The sequence below is a fragment of the Schistocerca gregaria genome, chromosome 7, assembly GCF_023897955.1.
Source record: "Schistocerca gregaria isolate iqSchGreg1 chromosome 7, iqSchGreg1.2, whole genome shotgun sequence".
Classification (NCBI taxonomy): Eukaryota; Metazoa; Arthropoda; class Insecta; order Orthoptera; family Acrididae; genus Schistocerca; species Schistocerca gregaria.
The window spans coordinates 502,048,236-502,059,874 of NC_064926.1; positions in this window are offsets into that span (position 1 = coordinate 502,048,236).

Consider the following 11,639-nt stretch of genomic DNA (forward strand, 5'->3'; position numbering starts at 1 on the left):
TTTGTAACAAAGAATTATTCTGTCAAGTCAACAAGTCTGTCAGTCATTTTAATAACCTGTTAAATTATGTCACTCGATATAAATTAATAACTTTACTGCACAAATTACGATAACAGATGTACATGTGACCTATAAACTATATCTCTTTTTAGTAGTTCTTTGACAAGGTTATAAATACAAGCAGCAAGAAGTGTCGGGAGCAGAGTCTGAATGTCACTTTAGTAAAGTGTATGTGTGTTATTGTTCGATGTGGATAAACATTGCAAAGAACATGTAAAAGAAGTGCTACTTTGTTTTGTGTCATTGTCTTTGGAGGACAGTGGAAGTAAGATTTCCACCAGAGTAATAAATATTTGAAGTTTAAATATTTGTTCGTTTCGCTCATTATTTATCATCAAAAGCACATCAAAAACACGGGACCTCATATTCTTACCCCTAGACAACCAGATTTAGAGCCAGCATTAGCATCGAGACACAGCAGTGATCCAGCAAGCAGCAGCGATTACCACAGTGTATTTTAATGGCACCAATCGGACATCAAGTGCTAACAAGCTCCGTAAATGGGAGTGAAATAGTGCGATTATAGCAATATCTACGACTAGGCGACCGTTATAAAGTATCTACTGTATCTAGTTGAGCACTACGGATTATGATTGTAATCTTTCTCGTAAGACAGAACAGATCATGCAAAACAACCCTTGTCGGTTTTACTTTCGACATTAATACATGCCCTCTTGTCTGCTGTATCCTTAGGAAGCTTGATTTAGCTGGACCGTCCATTTACTGGATCATAGACATGGGTACGGGTATCTAGGTGTAGTATTCGGCTGAATGCATCAGCTGACTTTCTCACTTTCATCCCGGAAAAGCGGGCAGTATAGCTCTCAAGTGGATTCACAAAAAGACTCTGTTATCGATGGGCTCCACGTTATCACCCCAGTATCCCCCAAAGATAATGAAGACTTGTCTCTTTAACGCCAGGGGCGACTGTGGGTCTGGTTCGACAGTTCGATACACAGCGCTATTTCATATAACTGCAGGACACTGTGGGTCGCTAACGACCTCGACCTCTGTTTCCACAGCAGGAAGGTACGCTCTGAGAAACCCAACAGGGTCGCAATACCTTCCTGCCGGATTCTCTAATCTAGTGAACGATTCGCTCCTCAAAGGCGTCCGCAGTCACCGGGTATTCTAACTGCGGTATGGTATCACTGACCTGATGTTCTTCGCTAAAAGGACAGGGGAGAGAACTGGCGCAATCCACAGGATTACTACAACCAGATGATGAAGGTGCTTGCAGTGAGATGTTGAGGGGTATGGGCCACACCTTGCAAGATCATCGAGGAAGAGAATGTGCAGGAGGCGGAGATTCCGCGGTATTGGACCAGCGCAAGCAGCTCGGTTGCTGCTGCTGCTGCAGCTCTGACCCACTTGCTGGCAGAGGGTGGCCCACGGAGGCCAGAGGCGAGCTGGTTCGGGATTAGCGGCGGGGGCGGCAGCAACGGCGGCGGCTGCTTCTCGCGCGGCGACCATGGCGCCCCACAGGACCCCGCTTTGACGAAGCAGGCTTTGCCTCCTACATCTTCATCTACATCCATACTCCGCAAGCCACCTGACGGTGTGTGGCGGGGGATACCTTGAGTACCTCTATCGGTTCTCCCCTCTATTCCAGTCTCGTATTGTTCGTGGGAAGAAGGATTGTCGGTATGCCTCTGTGTGGGCTCTAATCTCTCTGATTTTATCCTCATGGTCTCTTCGCGAAATATACGTAGGAGGGAGCAATATACTGCTTGACTCCTCTGTGAAGACACGTTCTCGAAACTTCAACAAAAGCCCGTACCGAGCTACTGAGCGTATCTCCTGCAGAGTCTTCCACTGGAGTTTATATAAAATCTCCGTAACGCTTTCGCGATTACTAAATGATCCTGTAACGAAGTGCGCTGTTCTCCGTTAGATCTTCTCTATCTCTTCTATCAACCCTATTTGGTAAGGATCCCACACTCCTGAGCAATATTCAAGCAGTGGGCGAACAAACATACAGTAACCTACTTCCTTTCTTTTCGGATTGCATTTCCTTAAGATTCTTCCAATGAATCTCAGTCTGGCATCTGCTTTACCGACGATCAACTTTATATGATCATTCCATTTTAAATCACTCCTAATGCGTACTCCCAGATAATTTATGGAATTAACTGCTTCCAGTTGCTGATCCGCTATAATGTAGCTAAATGATAAGGGATCTTTCTTTCTATGTATTCGCAGCACATTACACTTGCCTACATTGAGACTCAATTGCCATTCCCTGCACCATGCGTCAATTCGCTGCAGATCCTCTAAACATTCATGGTGGTGTCTGATTGTACTATATCGTGTCTCCCTACCACTTTCGCGCAACGACGCGTGTTTTTTAGGGAATTAACTCGTTTGAACCTGGGAACTGCTGCTGGTAAGGAGACGCCAGACCACACATGACATGTAGAATTCAGAAGAGTTCAGTGAGACTAGCGATGATATAACCAAATACTAAATGATCTCAGCGTCAGCTCCACTGCACTCCCTGTAAAAGAATCTTAATTCTAACTAAATATAGTGGAAAGGGTTCAAGGCTTTCCTATTTTTAGTTAGCTGGTAAAATAACGTCGAAAAAGCAGTTGAGTTTACCATTGGAAATTTATTCTAATCACAAAACATCGTTTATAAATTGCACTATTAATAAAAGGAAATGTTTTAATACAGGATGGTAAAAACCAACAGCGTTCAACAAAAATGTGAACGAATATTCCCTAAATGGGTTTCCAAGTTCTACAATCGATCGAAGGATGACCTATGCCATATCACATCTATAATCTAGGTTTAATTTAAGTTTCACAAAAGAGAAAACTATCAAAATGGTCTACAGTGACCCTCAATTATCTTTAATAACTTATCTAACTTGTCGTAAATTACAGTGGCTGATGTGGCTTCTCAATAACTATATAAAAGAAAAATCATAGCGTTTCAGATCTGTTCTTCAAGTGACAAATGTGAACACCATGAGTTTTAATTAACGATCACCATTAGTATTACGGAAAAAAGGGGTGTAACAGATGAGTCTTCTGCAGTTCTGAGTGAAGCCTTATGCGCTCAAATATGCGGCATCGCGTGCGTTCATTACCTTGTCGGTGTTTAGGCAGCGTCAGGGCGGCAGCGGCCGGCGCACCAGCCATCCAGCTCGCCGTCTCGGAACTAACTCTCGTCTAACTTCTCCTTACTACAATTTACCGAAGTTAGTTTAAAAAAACTATCTGGCTATGTTTTCATCTGACCAATCAGGGTCTCAATGTTAACCTCAAGCTCCGCCTACAAAAATTCTGTCTATCCAATGAGAAACGTTATACTTTTCGTGGCGGGGCAATGTTTTTAAAGTTTGCAACGTAACAGAGACGCTAAAAAGTCTCACGCTAAAACCTGCAGCTAGTGTGGTCCTTTTAGCGTTATCGTAAGATCTATACTGCTCTTCTGGAGGGCTCTATCTTTTAACATGGGCTGGGGAGTGATCCTAATGTAACAGACACGCGAAAAAGTCTCACGCTAAAACTTGCGGGTGGTAGTGGCCCTTTTTGTGTTATCGTAAGATCTAACTGCTTTTCTGGAGGGCTCTAGCTTTTAACATGGGCTGGGGGTGATCCTTGACGTACCTGAGACGCGAAAAAGCCTCACGCTAAAACGTGCGGGTTGTAAAGTCGTACAGGTAGGCTCGCGGCGTGGGTGCCCAGCCCCTCCCTTATCTAGCTTAACACGGTTCTGCTCTCGGCTTCTGTCCTCGTTTCTCCCCTCGGAACTGCGTCTGCCTCACGGTGGGAAGGTACGACATGCATTTCACGATTTATTCGGAGCTATGTGACATACTACTGGATTTGCTTATCATGTCAGGGTTTTCATGTAAGGTGTTGGATTTGCCTGACACCTTACAATCCTCCTGCATTTTATTACAATTTTCCATTGTTACAACCTCTCGATATACTACAGCATCATCCGCAAAAAGTCTCTGTGAACTTCCCGAGGTCACCCACAAGGTCGTTTATGTATATTGTGAATAGCAACGTTCCTACGACACTCCCCTGAGGCACACCTGAAATCACTCTTACTTCGGAAGACTTCTCCCCAGTGATAATTACATACTGCGTTCTGTTATCTAGGAACTGTTCAATCCAATCACACAATTGGTCTGATAATCCATGTGCTCTTACTTTGTTCATTAAACGACTGTGGGGAACTGTATCGAACGCCTTGCGGAAGTCAAGATACACGGCATTACCTGGGGACCCGTGTCTATGGCCCTTTGAGTCTCGTGGACGAATAGCGCGAGCTGGGTTTCACACGATCGTCTTTTTCGAAACCCATGCAGATTCCTACAGAGTAGATTTCTAGTCTCCAGAAAAGTCATTATACTCGAACATAATACGTGTTCCAAAATTCTACAACTGATAGACGTTAGAGATATAGGTCTACAGTTCTGCACATTTGTTCGACGTCCTTTCTTTAAAACGGGGATGACCTGTGCCCTTTTCCAATCCTCTGGAACACTACGCTCTTCTAGAGACCTACAGTACACTGCTGCAAGAAGGGGGGCAAGTTCCTTAGAGTACTCTGTGTAAAATCGAACTGATATCCCATCAGGCCCAGTGGCCTTTCCTCTTTTGAGCGATTTTAATTGTTTCTCTATCCCTATGTCATCTGTAGAGAGAGAGAGAGAGAGAGAGAGAGAGAGAGAGAGAGAGAGAGAGAGAATAACGAACACAATTAAGCACAACGTCGCAGACATCGCCAGCTGCAGCTGCTCCAAGGAAAAACAGAACGAGAATGTGTGTACAAGTTACCTATTTCGCTCTGGCTCCTTGACATCTCCCTCAGGTCATCCGGCAACTCCTCACGCAGGTGAAGGTCTTCCACCATCTCCTCCACCCGCTGTGGTATTTCATCCTCCCATGAATTGAGGAAGAGCCAACTGTCCACCTTATTAATATCACCTAAAACGACATATTAAGTTTTTAAATACACTCCTGGAAATTGAAATAAAAACACCGTGAATTCATTGTCCCAGGAAGGGGAAACTTTATTGACACATTCCTGGGGTCAGATACATCACATGATCACACTGACAGAACCACAGGCACATAGACACAGGCAACAGAGCATGCACAATGTCGGCACTAGTACAGTGTATATCCACCTTTCGCAGCAATGCAGGCTGCTATTCTCCCATGGAGACGATCGTAGAGATGCTGGATGTAGTCCTGTGGAACGGCTTGCCATGCCATTTCCACCTGGCGCCTCAGTTGGACCAGCGTTCGTGCTGGACGTGCAGACCGCGTGAGACGACGCTTCATCCAGTCCCAAACATGCTCTATGGGGGACAGATCCGGAGATCTTGCTGGCCAGGGTAGTTGACTTACACCTTCTAGAGCACGTTGGGTGGCACGGGATACATGCGGACGTGAATTGTCCTGTTGGAAGAGCAACTTCCCTTGCCGGTCTAGGAATGATAGAAAGATCGGTTCGATGACGGTTTGGATGTACCGTGCACTATTCAGTGTCCCCTCGACGATCACCAGAGGTGTACGGCCAGTGTAGGAGATCGCTCCTCACACCATGATGCCGGGTGTTGGCCCTGTGTGCCGCGATCGTATGCAGTCCTGATTGTGGCGCTCACCTGTACGGCGCCAAACACGCATACGACCATCATTGGCACCAAGGCAGAAGTGACTCTCATCGCTGAAGACGACACGTCTCCATTCGTCCCTCCATTCACGCCTGTCGCGACACCACTGGAGGCGGGCTGCACGATATTGGGGCGTGAGCGGAAGACGGCCTAACGGTGTGCGGGACCGTAGCCCAGCTTCATGGAGACCTCACGCCCCACGTGTTGAGCAATTCGGCGGTACGTCCACCCGGCCTCCCGCATGCCCACTATACGCTCTCGCTCAAAGTCCGTCAACTGCACATACGGTTCACGTCCACGCTGTCGCGGCATGCTACCAGTGTTAAAGACTGCGATGGAGCTCCGTATGCCACGGCAAACTGGCTGACACTGACGGCGGCGGTGCACAAATGCTGCGTAGCTAGCGCCATTCGACGGCCAACACCGCGGTTCCTGGTGTGTCCGCTGTGCCGTGCGTGTGATCATTGCTTGTACAGCCCTCTCGCAGTGTCCGGAGCAAGTATGGTGGGTCTGACACACCGGTGTCAATGTGTTCTTTTTTCCATTTCCAGGAGTGTAATAAAAGCTTGTATACGCGCGGAAAACTACGAGAAAAAAATTTTTTTTTCAGAATACGCACTTACAGAAGATCTGGGATTGCTCCCGCTTATCCTTGACACACGCCCCTCCATGTTAATCTCCTTCAACTGAAAAAAGATCTACAACAGCAGAGTAAATGCAGTACGCTACACACACTATGAAATTTTCTGTCAAACCGCAACATATTACGTACACAGAGTACAACGAAGAGGTAAAACATATGTACTATTTATAATGCCGACGCTGCTGCTGCTGTCTTTCAACAGCCAGCTCACCAATTATATGTTAACCGTGTACTCAAACAATGGGACGACTTGCATTCAATGTCACAAAATTCTTAGTGAAAAAGTTACAGTTATAGATTCTTATTTTCGAAATCGTGGAAAACAGCAAAGACTCACTGACTGACCTCTAAAGAAGAGTAACATATTACGTATATAAAGGAAAATATACATACTGCTTACAATGCTGTTGCTGCTATTGTTACAGTTGCTGTCTCTGATGTATCTCAGCATTGATTTCATTCTCAATTTAGAGGGCATGTGCTGAAACAATAAGACGAAATGTGTTTAAGCTACGACATTCTTAGTCGAAGAAAAACTTGCAGTCATCAATTTGAATATTAGCTTACCAAGTATGTTCCATTGCCTCGAACGTTGGAAACCACTGGCAATACCACTGCTGTATGATGCCGCTGATTGCTTCATTTTTCCAAATAAACTGGTAGCCACACACACAGGAGCAAGAAGACGATCTGAGACACGGGCAAACAATGGCAGAATGAGTTTGGGTTGGAAGGGGTAGGTTTTACATAGACACAAGCTCTGCCTGCTGATTTGGTGGCAACCAATCAGATTGCAGTATATGGGGACAGGTTTGGAAACTTTGCTTCATGCAGAAACAAGAAATTGAAAGAGAGTGGAGGTGGTTTTCCAGGGATGAAATAGCGAAAGGTTTCCGCCACCTGAAGCTTTTATTCAGAGGATTAGTGCACCTTCCAGTCTGCGTGCCACACGAGTCAGCCCTGTGCGTGCGGTAGTATGTGAGGTGGCTGTAGCACGGTGTGGCCCGGGGGAAGGCAGACAGTGCTCGTTTTACGACTGAAAGATTTTTACCAGTGTAATTACTTGATGTGAGTCGTTTTGACGGTATTCCTTGCACACTCGGAAGAAAGTGATCTATTTAATTACTTGAATCAATGTACCGGGTGATCAAAAAGTCAGTATACATTTGAAAACTTAACAAACCACGGAATAATGTAGATAGAGAGGTAACAATTGACACACATGCTTGGAATGGCATGGGGTTTTATTAAAACAAAAAAAAAGAAAGCCTTGATAGACGCATGAAAGATCTCTTGCGCTCGTCGTTTGGTGATGATCGTGTGCTCAGCCGCCACTTTCGTCATGCTTGGCCTCCCAGGTCCCCAGACCTCAGTCCGTGCGATTATTGGCTTTGGGGTTCCTGAAGTCGCAAATGTATCGTGATCGGCCGACATCTCTAAGGATGCTGAAAGACAATATCAGACGCCAATGCCTCACTATAACTCCGGACATGCTTTACAGTGCTGTTCACAACATTATTCCTGGACTACAGCTATTGTTGAGGAATGATGGTGGAAATATTTAGCAGTTACTGTAAATAACATCGTCTTTGCTTTGTTATGCTAATTATTGCTATTCTGATCAAATGAAGCGCCATCTGTCGGACATTTTTTGAACTCTGTATTTTTTTGTCCTAATAAAACCTCATGTCATTCCAAGCATGTGTGTCAATTTGTACCTCTCTATCTACATTATTCCGTGATTTATTCAGTTTTCAAATTTATACTGAGTTTTTGATCACCCAGTGTTTTACAAGAGCCGCATATTCCCAAACAGCAGAGAATGATGAGCAAGAAATACAACCCCTGCAAATTGGAGTTTATAAATGAACAGTATATACTTTGCTACATAACTGAATTTCCTGTTATGAGATCCTTCCTCAGCCACCAATTTCCAGATGCTGTAGGGGAGGTTCCCAGTGGTGAGGTCTAAATTAATTTATTGGTTAAATTAATTAGTCAATTAATTTGATATGAAAACTGTTCTTGTATCAGAAAGGGTGAAGGTGGTAGGTTGGCAGTTTACCGAGGGGGTGGAAGGGGAGGGGCAGGGGGTGAGAGAGTTTCTCAGGACAAATAATCCTCAGGAGGTCATAAATCAACCACCAGGAGGTCATAAACCACTTAGCAGAACAATCGTTTGAGGGGAGGGGCATGGCAACCATTAATCAATCACATTTGTCCCTGAATACATGCAATGAACACTAACAAAGTGGCTCAGAAAATAGTTTTTCCCACTACTAATGCCTGACCCTGGTACAGAGTTCCCTCTGCCACACACCAAATGATGGTTTGCAAAGTAAGCATGTAGATATAAATGTAAGTTTAGTCTACTTATTAAGGTGTCATTCCATCAATTAGTAGGCACACAGATCTCACAGAAGAATGTTGTCTCCTATTTATCGATAGAACAAAAGATGCAACTTCTGCTGCAGACTGTCTATCGGTAAAAATCTTTGTATAAGTTTTTAATTTTCTCATTGCAGTCACTTTGTGAGATATATGTGAGAGGTTGAAATACGTTTGCCAACAACACATTGAAGAAGCGGTATACAGGTCACCTCTCAGCTCTCCTTCTGACAGAGTATCGCATAAGTGCCGTATTCTCAAAAATCTTCCACTCTTTGATAATAGCATTTGAACCCATTAGTAAGAGATGCCCTTGCAAAATCACAGACGCCTGCTACTTCTCTCGAAATCCCATCACATTCTGACAGTACTGTCCATTAGCTAGACAGCTGTCTAGTCCTCCACTCATCGCTGGCTAAGTAAAGAGCTATCACAACGAAAAAAAATAGCACACTAACGTAAAGAAGGACATTTACAACCACGCAGAGTTTGCATGGTCTCCACAAAGCAATTCAGAAGCATAACACCTACAATTCATCGATATGGAATGATGGTCTGTAAATATCACTCTGCGCATGTCCTTACCATATTCCTATATTCCTATGATTGTTGTTGTTGTTGTGGTCTTCAGGCCTGAGACTGGTTTGATGCAACTCTCCATGCTACCCTATCCTGTGCAAGTGATTACTGCGTTAGAAATACGGTTGTGTAATGGTGTCAGAGACTCTGTTGACAACACAGTCTCTCTTTCTCTCTCCCTCTGTCACCTCATTATTTTTATTATATCCAACATACTAACTCTACAAACTGAAAAAGCTTTACTAATGTCACCCAGTACAGAATGCAATAAGGTATTACCAGGCCCCTGTCTTCCAATATTTCGAAAACAAATATCGCCTGCATGTTGACATAAAGCATATGAGATGATCATATTACATATGCACACATTGGTCCACTGGGGCAGGTGGCCAGTGATCAAAGTCACTTGCACATACCTGCGTATGGTTTTGTTGCCCATGTAGGAGAACCATATCCCATCCCACAGACTATCAATCACAAGAAAGCGTTTCTGTGTTGTTCTTTCACAAACAGTTTGATATATTGTTTTCTGCTATAACACATCCAAGCAGTGTATGTTTACAGCTTTGTACATTGCCATACATTTTGTTTTTCCGCTGTGACTTTGAGATCTGTGTCAGCTGCTAAACCAGCATTAACACCGTTCTATCCCTCAGGTCTCACAGAAAGCTGGCCAGCGCATGGTGCAATTTAAGCTGCCCCTACAACACATAGGATAGTAGAAATGTAAGACAGAAGTGGTGTTTTTTTTTAGAAAAATGTCGAAGACATCGCAACATATGGAAACTGGAAGAGTCTGCCGCATTGTGGACCATTTCCAACAGCTCTCCAAAGGTGATGGCCTCTACATTTAAACTCATGTTCCACAGTGACAGCGTAGCCAATGTTTCAATATTCCATTTTCGAATAGACCAAGAAGGGTACTTATAACACAAGTGTTGTAGACTTTTAATTTAGTTTTTGTGGTAAGCAGTCCGTTGTTCCATACTCTGGTTTTCAATCTAGCCATGACAGATTATGCCTTTGCGATTCTGTTAGTAATTTCAGTGTCCCTGGACAAGTTGCTACATATTGTGGATCCCAAGTAGGTAAAGTCATCAACTACCTGGAGAGGATTGCGATCAATGGTGAGTAGACCAGATTTTTCACAGGCATGTGATAATTTGTTGATTATGTACTGCAGCTCATCTTTTGTGTTCGCTACTAGAGCTGCATCGTCAGCATATAATAACTCATGGACAACAACTGTATTTAATTTGGTCTTCGCCTTGAGGCGAGCAATGTTGAAAAGATTTCCATCAGACCTCGTATGTAGATACATATCTTCTCACAGTCTTCAAAGGCAAATCTGAGCAGAAGGGAAAAGAAAATCCCAAATAATGTAGGAGCTAACACACACCCCTGTTTCACACTGCTATTAACAGGGAATGCTTCTGATGTTTTACCATTGAAGCAGATTGTTGCTTGTGTTTTCTCATGGAAAGAGACAATTCTTTGTAGTAGTTTAGGTGGGCATCCAATCTTCTGCAACAGTTTGAAAAGCCCATTCCTGCTCACTAAATCAAACGCTTTAACAAACGCCTCTGCTCCTCATGACATTTCTCTTTTAGCAGTCTTAAGGAAAAAGATCATATCTACGGTTGATCAGCCATGCCTAATGTCACATTGAGATTCTGGGTAGATTCTGGAAGCTAAGATTTGTAGTCGCATTAGGATGACTCTTGCATAAGCTTTCCCAGCTACACTTAGTAATGAAATGCCTCAGTAATTGTTACAGTCACTTCCGTTCCCTTTCTGTTTATCTAGAGTAACTATCCTCGAATTCCGCATACTCATTGGGACATAACCTTCTTCCCAGCTGGTTGTGATAAGTGACTATATATGTTTGAGAAGAAACGACTTGTTATACTTAATAACCTCTGCAGGGATCCCATCTTCACCTGAGGCCTTTCCGTTAGCAAGAGAATCTATTTCTCTACTGAGTTCTTCCATAGTAGGCATTGCATCTAGTTCTTCCATAACCGGCAATAATTTGATGGCGTCACATGCATCCTTGCTAACTTCATTCTCGGCTGCATACAACTCGAGGTAGTGTTCAAACCAGTGTTCCATTTGTTTGCCTTCATCAGTAATGACTTCACCCGTCTTGGACTTCAGAGGAGCCGTTTTTCTGACAGTTGGTCCAATTGCTTTCTTAATACCATCGTACATTGCCTTAGCACCCCAGAATCGGCCACTTTCTGTATACCTGCACATAAATTCAGCCAGTAGTTGTTTGCACATCTCCTGGATGTTTGGTGTGCTCTGTTCTTTGCTTTTCGTAGGTTA